This window comes from Dermochelys coriacea, chromosome 7, assembly GCF_009764565.3.
Source record: "Dermochelys coriacea isolate rDerCor1 chromosome 7, rDerCor1.pri.v4, whole genome shotgun sequence".
Lineage (NCBI taxonomy): Eukaryota > Metazoa > Chordata > Testudines > Dermochelyidae > Dermochelys > Dermochelys coriacea.
Window position 1 is genome coordinate 19,508,357 of NC_050074.1, and position 11,915 is coordinate 19,520,271.

An 11,915-nucleotide genomic window follows, 5' to 3' on the forward strand; every position below is an offset into this window, starting at 1 on the left:
CCTCCTCCTACTCCAAATCTCCACAAACTCAAATTCTCCCTTTGCTGCCTGTCAGTTCCAATGATTCCTCAACCTACTACATATGATCCGTTGCTCCCATGTTTTGTTTTCGACTGTGGAACCATAAACTCTCTGAAGCAGGAACCTTGTTTTCATATCTGTCAGAAAACACTTGATACATCATGTGTTTCTGGTGTTACATGCGTCATAGCAGCTATACACAATAGTGAAAGCTGCCAACAGCCTATTCTAACCCTAATATATTTCAGAGTGGTAGCAGTGTTAGTCTGCATCAACAAAAACAACAAGGAGGTGCCACAGGGACTCCTTGTTGTTTTTCCTAATATCTTTATACACTCAGTGTTCTGAAACACCTGTCTTTCATGCTTGATCCCTTCCCTGAAAGTGATTTTTAAAACAATTACAGCCTATTTTTTAAATTCCTTGATGACTGCCAATATTTTAAGTGAGACTTCATTCAGTACTCAACTTCTTATACAAGAAATATAGTTAATTGGGGGGAGGAGAATGGACATACTGGCATGTAGTATTTAATTAGGGGTTGTCTAAACCAGCACTTTACAGCACTGCAACTTTCTCACTGAGGGGTGTGAAAAACACTCCCCCTCCAACCCCTCCAGAGCACAGCAAGTTTCAGCACTGTAAAGTGCAAGTGCAGATGGTGCACCAGCGCTGGGAGCACAGTCATGGAGGTGAGTTTTTTTTAGAGCCACATTAAAGCTCTGCCAAGTGTAGACTAGCCCTTACTAAAACCAGTGAAATCAGAAATTGTCATGAAGCTGGAAAAAAAGCCAAAAAACTTAAACATGTTATCTAGGTATTTGGAGAACTGTTGCTGCTACAGGTTTCAGAGTAGCAGCCGTGTTAGTCTGTAATCGAGTGACTGGAGAGATTGAAGTGTTCTTCAATGACCTGAGGGTGGCTATCCTTCAACAAAAAAACCTCAAAAACAGACTCCAAGGAGGGACTGCTGAATTGGAATTAATTTGCAAACTGGATACAATTAACTTAGGCTTGAATAGAGACTGGGAATGGATGAGTCATTACACAAAGTAAAACTATTTCCCCATGTTATTTCCACCCCCACTGTTCCTCAGATGTTCTTAAAAAGAAAAGGAGTACTTGTGGCACCTTAGAGACTAAAATTTATTTGAGCATAAGCTTTCGTGAGCTACAGCTCACTTCATCAGATGCACGAAAGCTTATGCTCAAATAAATTTGTCTCTAAGGTGCCACAAGTACTCCTTTTCTTTTTGAGAATACAGACTAACACAGCTGCTACTCTGAAACCTGTCAGATGTTCTTGTTAACTGCTGGAAATAGCCTACCTTGCTTGTCACCATGAAAGGTTTTCCTCCTTCCCCCCCCCGCTGCTGGTGATGGCTCATCTTAAGTGATCACTCTCCTTACAGTGTATATGATAAAACCCATTGTTTCATGTTCTCTGTGTGTGTATATAAATCTCCCCACTGTATTTTCCACCAAATGCATCCGATGAAGTGAGCTGTAGCTCACGAAAGCTTATGCTCAAATAAATTTGTTACTCTAAGGTGACACAAGTTCTCCTTTTCTTGTTGCTGCTACAGTATCTGAAGATACCACAGCATCACCACAGGCACCGAAGGCACTGAAAGTATTCAAATTTCCTGATTTAGATTTAAGCAGCATCTTTCACAGAGACATAGCAAAGCCCAGTTCGACACACACAGGTCACTACTTTTCAACTATTAGCTAGAGAAGGTGGAGTTCACAAACTCTGCCCCCACCAGTTACTTCCACTCTCTGAACCACATCCATAATCCACTGCCGAGTATAAGGAACCCTTGCTTTTCCTCAGATGCACCTACACTAGCGTCTGACTCACAGTTCTCCTCCTACTACTCCCCCCAGCCTTATTCACTCCCTTCATTGCAAAATTCAAGACAGCTCCAAAACATAAAGGTGTCAAGCACAGATTTTTTTTTTTTTAAAACAACCCCTCCCAAAAAAGGAGATGACAAACAAGAAAGTCACTGCCCAGCCGTTTATGCTGAAACTTGATGATACAGTTTCAGTTGATGTTTAATGACAAAACAACCTTGCAAAGTCCCATTTTTTCCTCTGCCCATTTAAAGCGTTCTATTCTTGCGATGGGTATTCCACCCTGGAAAGCAAGAGCAGAGACAAGTTGTTTCCAATGGCAGGGAACACAGTGGGATAGGATTAGAAGAGCCAGTTTGGACAACAGATTTAAGGGAGAAGAGGCAGCGATATTAAACTATTCCAGGATCTGATTAATAATGCTGATGGGGCACAACCCCCCACCCCAATACTGAGAAGTTGCTTCCTCCCTTTGACTCACTACTCCCCCCCCCCCCGACATCCTCCCCCTCCTCCAACTGGATGGAAGGCCTGTTCCTCCCCCACTCCAGAGCAGACACTTTATTCTGGGGCAATGAGACCAGAGACCCTTAGGTCCAAGCAAGGGTGGAGGCTAGTAACACAACCAGGTGGAAAGGGGATTAGTGACCTCCAGGAAAGAATTCACCCATCTGGGAAGAGAAAAGAAGTAGAATCAACCCCCAAAGGGAAAAGAAACGTGTGAGCTGGGGAGGAGGAAGGGCAGAGGGATTCTGTGACAGAGAGAGACAGAGCAGAGCAGGGGCTCCAGGCCCTGTGGAATAAGTGGAGTGGTGGGGGCAGATGGCGGGGAGCTCAGGCCCGGGGGGGGGGGGAGAAGAGCAGCTCAGGCCCCCCGGGGGGGGGAAGATGGAAGGGCCCCAAGGAACAAGTGGAGCGGGGGGAACTGAGGGAGCTTGGGTCCCGGAGGAGATGTAAGGGTCCCAGCGGGGTCGGGGAGAAGCTCAGGACCCAGGGGGGACCTGGGGAAGGGGAGCGGGGGGGGAGAAGGGGACCTCGGGCCCCAGGGTGGTGGGGGGCACAGCGGGGAGCTCAAGCCCCAGGCAGGACAGAAGGGGAGCTCGGGCCCCGGGGCCGCGAGCGAAGCCGAAGCCCCTGCAGCCGGAGGCGGGAAGGGGCCACTTACCGGCTTAGGGGCGGGAAGCGGCACCCGGTCCCCGGCTGCTCTGGCGGCGGCTCCCCCATCCCCGGCTCCCGGGGCCGCCACTACCAACCGTCCCGCCCCCACGGCAACGCGCTACGTCACCGCGCAGACAACGAGATAGGTCGCGCGCTGTGACGTCAGCGGGCGGGGCCCGCTCAGGACACGCCCCCCCCCCACAGTGGGCGGAGCCCTGTCCCCAAATCAGCGCGAGCCCCGCCCCTCATGGGAGCCGCCTTTTGAGAACCCCTGCCCCTTATCGGGGGTTTGGGTTTCCCAGATGTGAATTTGGCCCCAGCTGACTGAACGAGGAGGGGGACTCCTGCCATGCAGCCAGCTTTCATCAAGTGTCAGCGGTCACTGGCCGTCGCTTGCCATCGAACACTGAAGCCAAGGACTAAAAACTACAACCAGGACAAGCCCAGCGCAAGGGTCGCCAACTTTCTAATTGCACAGAACCGAACACCCTTGCCCCGCGCTTGCCCCGCCCCTTCTACGAGGCCCTGCCCCTGCTCACTGCAGCCCCCGCCCTCTGTCGCTCGCTCTCCCTCACCCTCACTCCCTCATTTTCACAGGGGGCGGGAGGGGGTGAGGGCTCCGGCTGGAGGTGCGGGCTCTGGGGTGGGGCCAGGGATGATACTGTGAGCCCACAATATTCTTGCCAGCAAGTTAAAAAAGTATGGCTTGGATGTCTGGACTATAAGGTGGATAGAAAGCTGGCTAGATTGTCGGGCTCCTCGGGTGGTAATCAACAGCTCCATGTCTAGTTGTCAGCCAGTATCAAGCGGAGTGCCCCAGGGGTTAGTCCTGGGGCCGATTTTGTTCAACATCTTCATTAATGAGCTGGATGATGGGATGGATTGCACCCTCAGCAAATTCGTGGGTGACACTAAGCTGTGGGGAGATATAAACTGGAGAGCAGGGATAGGGTCCAGACTGATCTAGACAAATTGGAGGATTGAGCCAAAAGAAATCTGATGAGGTTCAACAAGGACAAGTGCAGAGTTCTTCACTTAGGATGGAAAAATCCCATGCACCGCTACAGGCTGGGGACTGACTGGCTAAGCGGCAGTTCTGCAGAAAAGGACCTGGGGATTACAGTGGACAAGAAGCTGGATGTGAGTCAACAGTGTGCCCTTGTTGCCAAGAAGGCTAACAGCATATTGGGCTGCATTAGTAGGACCATTGCCAGCAGATCGAGGGAAGTGATTATTCCCCTCTATTCGGCACTGGTGAGGCCACATCTGGAGTATTGCATCCAGTTTTGGGCTCCCTACTACAGAAAGGATGTGGACAAACTGGAAAGAGTCCAGCAGAGGACAACGAAAATGATTAGGGGGCTGGGGGAGACGCTGAAGGAACTGGGCTTATTTAGTCTGCAGAAGAGAAGAGTGAGGGGGGATTTGATAGCAGCCAAAGGGGGGTTCCAAAGAGGATGGAGCTAGGCTGTTCTCAGTGGTGACAGATGACAGAACAAGGAGAAATGGTCTCAAGCTTCAGTGGGGGAGGTCTAGGTTGGATATTAGGAAAAACTATTTCACTAGGAGGGTAGTGAAGCACTGGAATGGCTTACTTAGGGAGGTGGTGGAATCTCCATCCTTAGAGGTTTTTAAGGCCCAGCTTGACAAAGCCCTGGCTGAGATGATTTAGTTGGGGTTGATCCTGGTTTGAGCAGGGGGTTGGACTAGATGATCTCCTGCAGTTTCTTCCAACCCTAATCTTCTATGATTCTATGAGGGGTTTGGGGTACAGGATGGAGCTCCAGGCTGGGGCCGAGGGGTCTGGAGTGTGGGAGGGGGTTCTGAGGTGGGGCAAGGGGTTGGAGCGCAGGAAGGGGTTCAGGATGCTGGATCCAGGAAGGAGTTTGGGTGTGGGAGGGGGCTCTGGGCTGGGGCAGGGATTGGGGTGCGGGATGGGATTTGGGGTGCAGGCTCCAGGAGGGAGTTTGGGTGCAGGACGGGGCTCAGGCCTGGTGTGGGAGAGGGTAAGGGGTGCAGGCTCTGGGCGGCGCTTACTTCAGTCGGCTCCCTGGAAATGGCAACATGCCCCTCAGCTCCTAGGCACAGGCGTGGCCAGGTGGCCACTTCTGCGCACTGCCTCCCCACAGGCGCTGCCCCCGTATCTCCCATTGGCCGCGGTTCCCGGCCAATGTGAGCTGCGGAGCCAGTGTTCTGGGCAGGGGCAACATGTGGAACCCCCTTTTCCATCCTTCCACCTAAGAGACTGCAGGAACTTGCCGTCTGCTTCCAGGGAGCCATGCAGAGCCAGGTAGGGCGCCTGCCAGCCCCATGCCAACCGGTCTTCTAATGACCCTGTCAGTGGTGCTGACAGGAGCTGCCAGAATCCCTTTTCAACCAGGTGTTCTGGTCGAAAACCAGACACTTGGCAATCCTACCCAGAGCATCATCAACTCCTGCAGCTGCAAATGACCCCAATACTCCTGGGCACCTTAGCTGAAGCGAGTTTTAAATCAGTTGAAGCTTTTCTGGAGGGGTGACACAGACAGGAGCAGGTTTCAGAGTAGCAGCCATGTTAGTCTGTATTCACAAAAAGAAAAGGAGTACTTGTGGCACCTTAGAGACTAACAAATTTATTTGAGCATAAGCTTTCATGAGCTACAGCTCACTTCATCGGATGCATTCAGTGGAAAATACAGTGGGGAGATTTATATACACAGAGAACATGAAACAATGGGTGTTATCATACACACTGTAAGGAGAGTGATCACTTAAGATGAGCTATTACCAGCAGGAGGGGAGCAGGGAGGAAGAAAACCTTTTGTAGTGATAATCAAGGTGGGCCATTTCCAGCAATTGACAAGACAGGAGCAGGGAACACATACAGGCACATGTGGTTTCAATCTTTATTCAGGATAACCCAGAAGTGATAGAGTTGGTCTGCACTATTTTTGGGTGGGGTGGGGATGAGATCTTCAATGTTTACCCGAAGTACCTACCAACACGGTTTTTATGCTTTTGCTGTGGGTGGAGGGTATATATGGCAATTTACATTGAGTCCTGGAAGACCTCTAGCCATCCCTCACTAAAGAATGGACGTATAGTGCTGTGTGCTACACACATTGAAACAGTTCAATAGCTGTCTCTTGTCTCTGCTGTCCTGGTCCAGCTATGCTGAAGATCTTGATTTAGGCAGCTGAGGGCAGTCCCTGAAATACAGTGAAGCATCTGCTTTCTGGACAGCCTCCTTTTAGATGAGACGGGTATTATATTTGGAAGAGAAAGAAGAATAAGAGGGCAGCAGATACAGGCAAAAGTAACTTCAAGTGCTGTGCTCTCCAGTAAATGGACAGTGTGCTCAAAGTTGTAGTGCATAACCCATCTATTTTGTGGGTTTCTGTAAGGCCATAACTGCTCAATGTAAACTCTAATCCAGCTGGAAAGCAGAGGACCCACAAAATCCTTGTATGTAGCCCCCAATCACTTGCATTTCTGCTTCCTGAATCATATTGTTATGCTGGAAGGTGTCAATGACTGCTATCAGTCACAGGCCTGAAGATGATGGGTGTGCTAAGGGTGTGTAGTAGGGTGGGATGGTTAGTGGTGGCGATCCTGGGAGCTGGGGATGGGACAGACACCATCAGAGTAGCCAGCAACGCTAAGGTCCCTAGGAGGAAATGGGGAGCCTGGTCAAATAAATTATATGGTCTGATTTCCATCAGGGCCAAGCAGGCCCCACACAGCCTGGCTCAGAAGACCATACCTTAGTGCTAGCTTTGCCTTATGGCCACTTCCTTTTTTTGTGTTGAGTACATCTCAGCTGGAATAGAGAATCAGGCCTAGTGAATGAATTTGGCCCACGGTAGCTTGCCCAAAGTATTTTAGCTCTGGCACTTTGCTTCTACTCCTCTTCTTGTGATGTGAGATCCTTCTGCAGTGGGAGCAGCATTATTAATGCTGTACAGTAGACCCCACCAAGAGGGTGTACTGATTAGAGGGATACACGGATCAAACAATGTACCTTTTAGAAAAGAAAGCAACATGGTGGATTTGTTTCACGACAATGCCACAGATCAGAACCCAACAGAGATTACATTCAGCTGATCTGTGACATTATCCAATGTGACTGTGACTGTGTATTTTTAGAAGTTGTAGTCCTTTGTGTGGAAGCTGATTTGATGAAAAAAGTGGCCTTGATCTGGGTTTGTCTGATGCAATTAATGTAGTAATGGTGGAAAAGTCTGAAATTTATATGACTAATTAAAAATAATACCCATTTCTTTTGATGTTAACGTTCATATTTCCTCTTAAATCACATATATTAATCTACGCTGGCCAATATTCCTCCCTCTACTCTTATTCCTCTGTCCCCCCTCCCTATCCCCACCAAATCACAGCACGCCAATATAGCTGGAGGCAAAAAGAGAACTCTGACTATGCTGTGTTAGGGTGTGGAGAATGGCATGAGCTGCATTTTGAATTTAAGCACTGCCAGCTGAATTTATAGTCACAGGAGGACCAGCAAGTACATGGATCTTGACATGCCAAAAGAACCTAAAGGCAGGAAAGAAAAAATCTGAGGATCCTTGCACGCTAAAGCTAATACCCACCATTGACAATGCCACTGCTGAGCTGTGGAACAGAATTCTATGGTGGGAGTTTCACCCTTTAATAGCACCCCATTCATGCTCCAGTGAAGGAGTGGCCAGTTTCAGTAGTCAAAAGACATCTTATGCTTCTTCATAAATGATTAGTCCTCTAAGGTTCCCTGCTGTGCACTGCATGAGGATTTGTAGGATCCAGAGAAGTGGTTCTCAACCAGGGGTATATGTACCCCTAGGGGTACACAAAGGTTTTCTGGGGATACCTCAACTCATCTGGATATTTGCCTAGTTTTATAACAAGCTACATAAAAAGCACTAGCGAAGTCAGCACAAACTAAAATTTCACACAATGACTTGTTTATACTGTTCTGTATACTATACACTGAAATGTAAGTACAGTATTTATAATTATATGGTAAAAAGGAGAAAGTAAGCAATAGTGTGCTATGACAATTTTGTATTTTTATGTCTTATTTTGTAAGCAAGTTCTTTTTAAGTGAGGTGAAACTTGGGGATACGCCAGACAAATTAGACTCCTTAAAGGGGTACAGTAGTCTGGAAAGGTTGAGAGCCACTGATCTAGAGCTAATGTCAAGTAACTTAGGGACAAAAGGTAGGGGTGTTTTTGCTTTATTTTGTTGTTTTCCTTTATTGTTTTTACAAATTTAGAAATTAACAAGAATGTTTTTATCATGTTTTAAAACATCAGTGTAAACTATTTATGGGGCTGTAAACATCTCTCTTTGGCAATGAAATCCCAAACATTAGGATACTGTGTCTGTGCATAAGAACCAGAGAGTGAAACTGATGTGTCCAGTTTCATTGCCTAAAACTAGAGGAATACACAAAGTAAACAAACAATATAAATGGTGAGAAGCAGATAAGATTTTTTTTTCTGTTTGTATTTATCATTTCATAAGAAATGTACCATTCAATAACTTATTGATGTCAGACCTCAGGTAGGCAACAGTTTGGCTTTTTATATACACCAGACTAAGAATAACATCACCAACAATCCTGTTAAAAATTCAAAAGCCCCCAGATCATCTGTGGTTTTAATCGTTATGCAAAAATGACAGACCAGGCATCCAAGCAAGTAATTATAACATGACTAGACCCTATATAAAGGGATCACATATTGCATGTTTTGATATAGTTACTTATGTTTTAAAAGAGGTCAAAACCAGCATCTATGAAGAAGTAGTACATTTATAAATAAGTAAAATTGATTTTAAATGTTTAGCTTCAGTACTTAGTAATCATTTTTGAGTAATATATGGATGGCATTTCATATATATATTTCTGTTCTATTTTATGGAGCTTCTTATACTACACCCAACATACATATATATATAGATATAGATAGATATATGAATTTATTGGCCTGATTTTCAGAGCTACTGAAGTAAATGGAAACACCTTTGAAAAATCAAGCCAGTTCATGTGTATACACATACATACATGCACACACAGGTCAGATTTTTAGATCTGCATGTGTATAAATGTGTACAAGGAGCCACATCCTTAGACTATCCTCTGTTTTAGGAAACCACCCTAAAGTATCCATGTGAAAGAATTCACGGGCACTATCTGGTCTCCGGTAATCAAGTGGTTAACCTAAAACCAGATTCCCTCTCTCCTTACATAGGTGCGTAGGAGAGCAGGCTGGAGGATTGATTCACCATTGCCCTGCACCTTGAGCAGTCATTGATACCGGGGCAAAATTAATGTAAGAGATTATTCTGATTTGGTGGCACCTTGCTCTGGTGTAAATAGATTCATAGATTCATAGATACTAAGGTCAGAAGGGACCACTCTGATCATCTAGTCCGACCTCCTGCACAGCGCAGGCCACAGAATGTCACCCACCACTCCTATGAAAAACCTCACCCATGTCTGAGCTATTGAAGTCCTCAAATCATGGTTCAAAACTTCAAGGAGCAGAGAAGCCTCCCTCCAGTCAACCATGCCCCATGCTACAGAGGAAGGCAAAAAAACCTCCAGGGCCTCTCCAATCTGCCCTGGAGGAAAACTCCCTCCCGACCCCAAACATGGCAATCAGCCAAACCCTGAGCACATGGGCAAGATTCACCAGCCAGATACCCAGGAAAGAATTTTCTATAGTAAATCGATCCCATCCATCTAATATCCCATCTCAGGGGATTTGGCCTATTTACCCTGAATATTTAAAGATCAATTACTTACCAAAATCCCATTATCCCATCATACCATCTCCTCCATAAACTTATCGAGTAGAATCTTAAAACCAGATAGATCTTTTGCCCCCACTGCTTCCCTTGGAAGGTTATTCCAAAACTTCACTCCTCTGATGGTTAAAAACCTTCGTCTGATTTCAAGTCTAAATAACTGTCCAAGATGTCAGGCAATGTTGAATTAAGCCCTATAAGGGGATCTGCTTGGGAAACAGAGGTGGGAGAATGCCTTTGGAAGTCTGGTCTGCACAACCAGTGATGGGTCTGGCTTGAGCCCAAAGCTGGGATGTTTCCTTTTCTGCTACTTACTTGGCTTGCTAGAAGAAAACACCTCACTGACTGACTATTCTTTTTGCTGCTGAATCATTCCACTAACTTGCAATCCACAAATGTACTAAGCACAATTCTGCTTAACCTTCATCAGGCCACCTTGATAAAGGCAGGTCGGTAACAGGGGTAACTGTTAACCAGGCCCTTCAGTAAGATAAGTGTCCCTGTACCTGTCGGGATCCATCCTCACTTCTTCTTTCCTCTGGAAGCTTTGCTGCTGTTCGCTACCTTTTTTTAACTATACTTTTATATGTGCTTCCTTACATCTGAAATTGCTGAGAAGAGCCTGAGTAGTAGATGGTAGACTGGGACTTGAAATCTCTCATCAGTAACCTAACCATAGGGTGACCGGATGTCCCAATTTTATATGGAGTGTCCCGATTTTTGGGTCTTTTTCTTATATAGGCTTCTATTACCCTCCATTGCCTGTTCTGATTTTTCACATTTGCTGTCTGGTCACCCTACCTAACCAGGAGCTATTGTTAAATGTAATGTGTTGATAAACTGCATTCAAATCAAACCCTAATTCTTTAGTCACTATAAAAACTAGCACTGGATGGCTTCTGGGCTATGGTTTTGAAGGCTCCAACATGCATTAGCTGTATTGCCAGAAACGGTGACTGAGACGAAATCCATTGCATAAACCGCGGGATCTGAACTCTACCAAACTTTGGAAGTAGAAGGGTTTGAAATCAAGATGGTCACCCTGACTTCACAGCTTGGGTCCCTCTTTAACTCCTCTATATTATGACTCATTGACAAAAATATCAAGGCCAGGTCTACACTACAAACTTACACTGGTATAACTATATCGCTCGGGGGTGTGAAAAATCCATACACCTCTGAGGGATGCAGTTATGGCAGCCTAATCCCCAGTGTAGAAAGCGCTGTGTTGACAAGAGGGCTTCTCCTGCTGACATAGCTACCATCTCTTGGGGAGGTGGATTAACTATGCCAATGGGAGAAGCTTTCCCATCAGCATAGCAGTGTCTTCACTGAAGTGCCGCTGCGGGTTTTAAGTGTAGACCTGCCCCAAGAACTGCATCAAAACAGAACTAATGCTTAGGGGATTGGGAAATTCCTTTGCCCTGGTGAAGTCTGGTCTGTTCTCTTGGGTCTGCTTTTGAAGTGTGTGTGATAAAGGGTACAGGAGATATGTTCCTGAATTTTGCCTTAGCAGGCAACCAATGAATGGCAATTAGTCATTTCATTTAGCTGCTCAGTCAGTGTTTACTTTGCATAGAAGAGACCTGATAAGAACTATGCACACAGCATAGTACAACCCAAGGACATACAAAATCACCTAGCAGGATTTATCAGAGCTTGTGAATGGAGTCTCTTCTGGATTGCACTTAGATGTACCTGGAACAGATAATAGTGCTTAAACAGTCTATGTAAGTGTATTCTTCTCAAATCTTTGCTTTGGCTTCTTACTCCAGTTCACCTCTTCCTTCCCTTCCCTTCAAGGGATATCGAGAGAACAGTACAGATGGGGAATGACCCCACTGCATGCTTTGATGGAGCAAAGCTTATTGAATCTGGAACTTGCTTTGCTACCTCAGTAGTATTTGGGCACCTCAGAGTCTTTCCACTCCCCCGCACAACTCCTTTACCAGGCAGCAGCATGTTGAAAAATCCTGGAGAAAAAACACACAGATATCTGGTATGAACTAACCTCCTGCCAGCACCCACGTTGGTCTCATCCCTACAGCCTTGCCATCTTGGGCTGTAAGCTCATCAGATCTCCCAA

At 46.3% G+C, this 11,915-nt stretch overlaps 1 protein-coding gene across 3 annotated transcripts in view; it reads right to left on the minus strand.

Annotated features, from left to right (window-relative positions):
• TMCC1 (transmembrane and coiled-coil domain family 1) overlaps positions 1–3,200 on the minus strand; it is a 215,327-nt gene extending 212,127 nt beyond the window's left edge. The window contains exon 1 of one of the 3 annotated variants that reach the window (XM_043519811.1): positions 3,047–3,200. The gene's annotated coding sequence lies outside the window, so the exon portion shown is untranslated. The remainder of the gene's footprint in view (positions 1–3,046) is intronic. The other 2 variants (XM_043519812.1, XM_038410309.2) reach the window with 2 other exon arrangements.
• Positions 3,201–11,915: the final 8,715 nt, after the last annotated feature.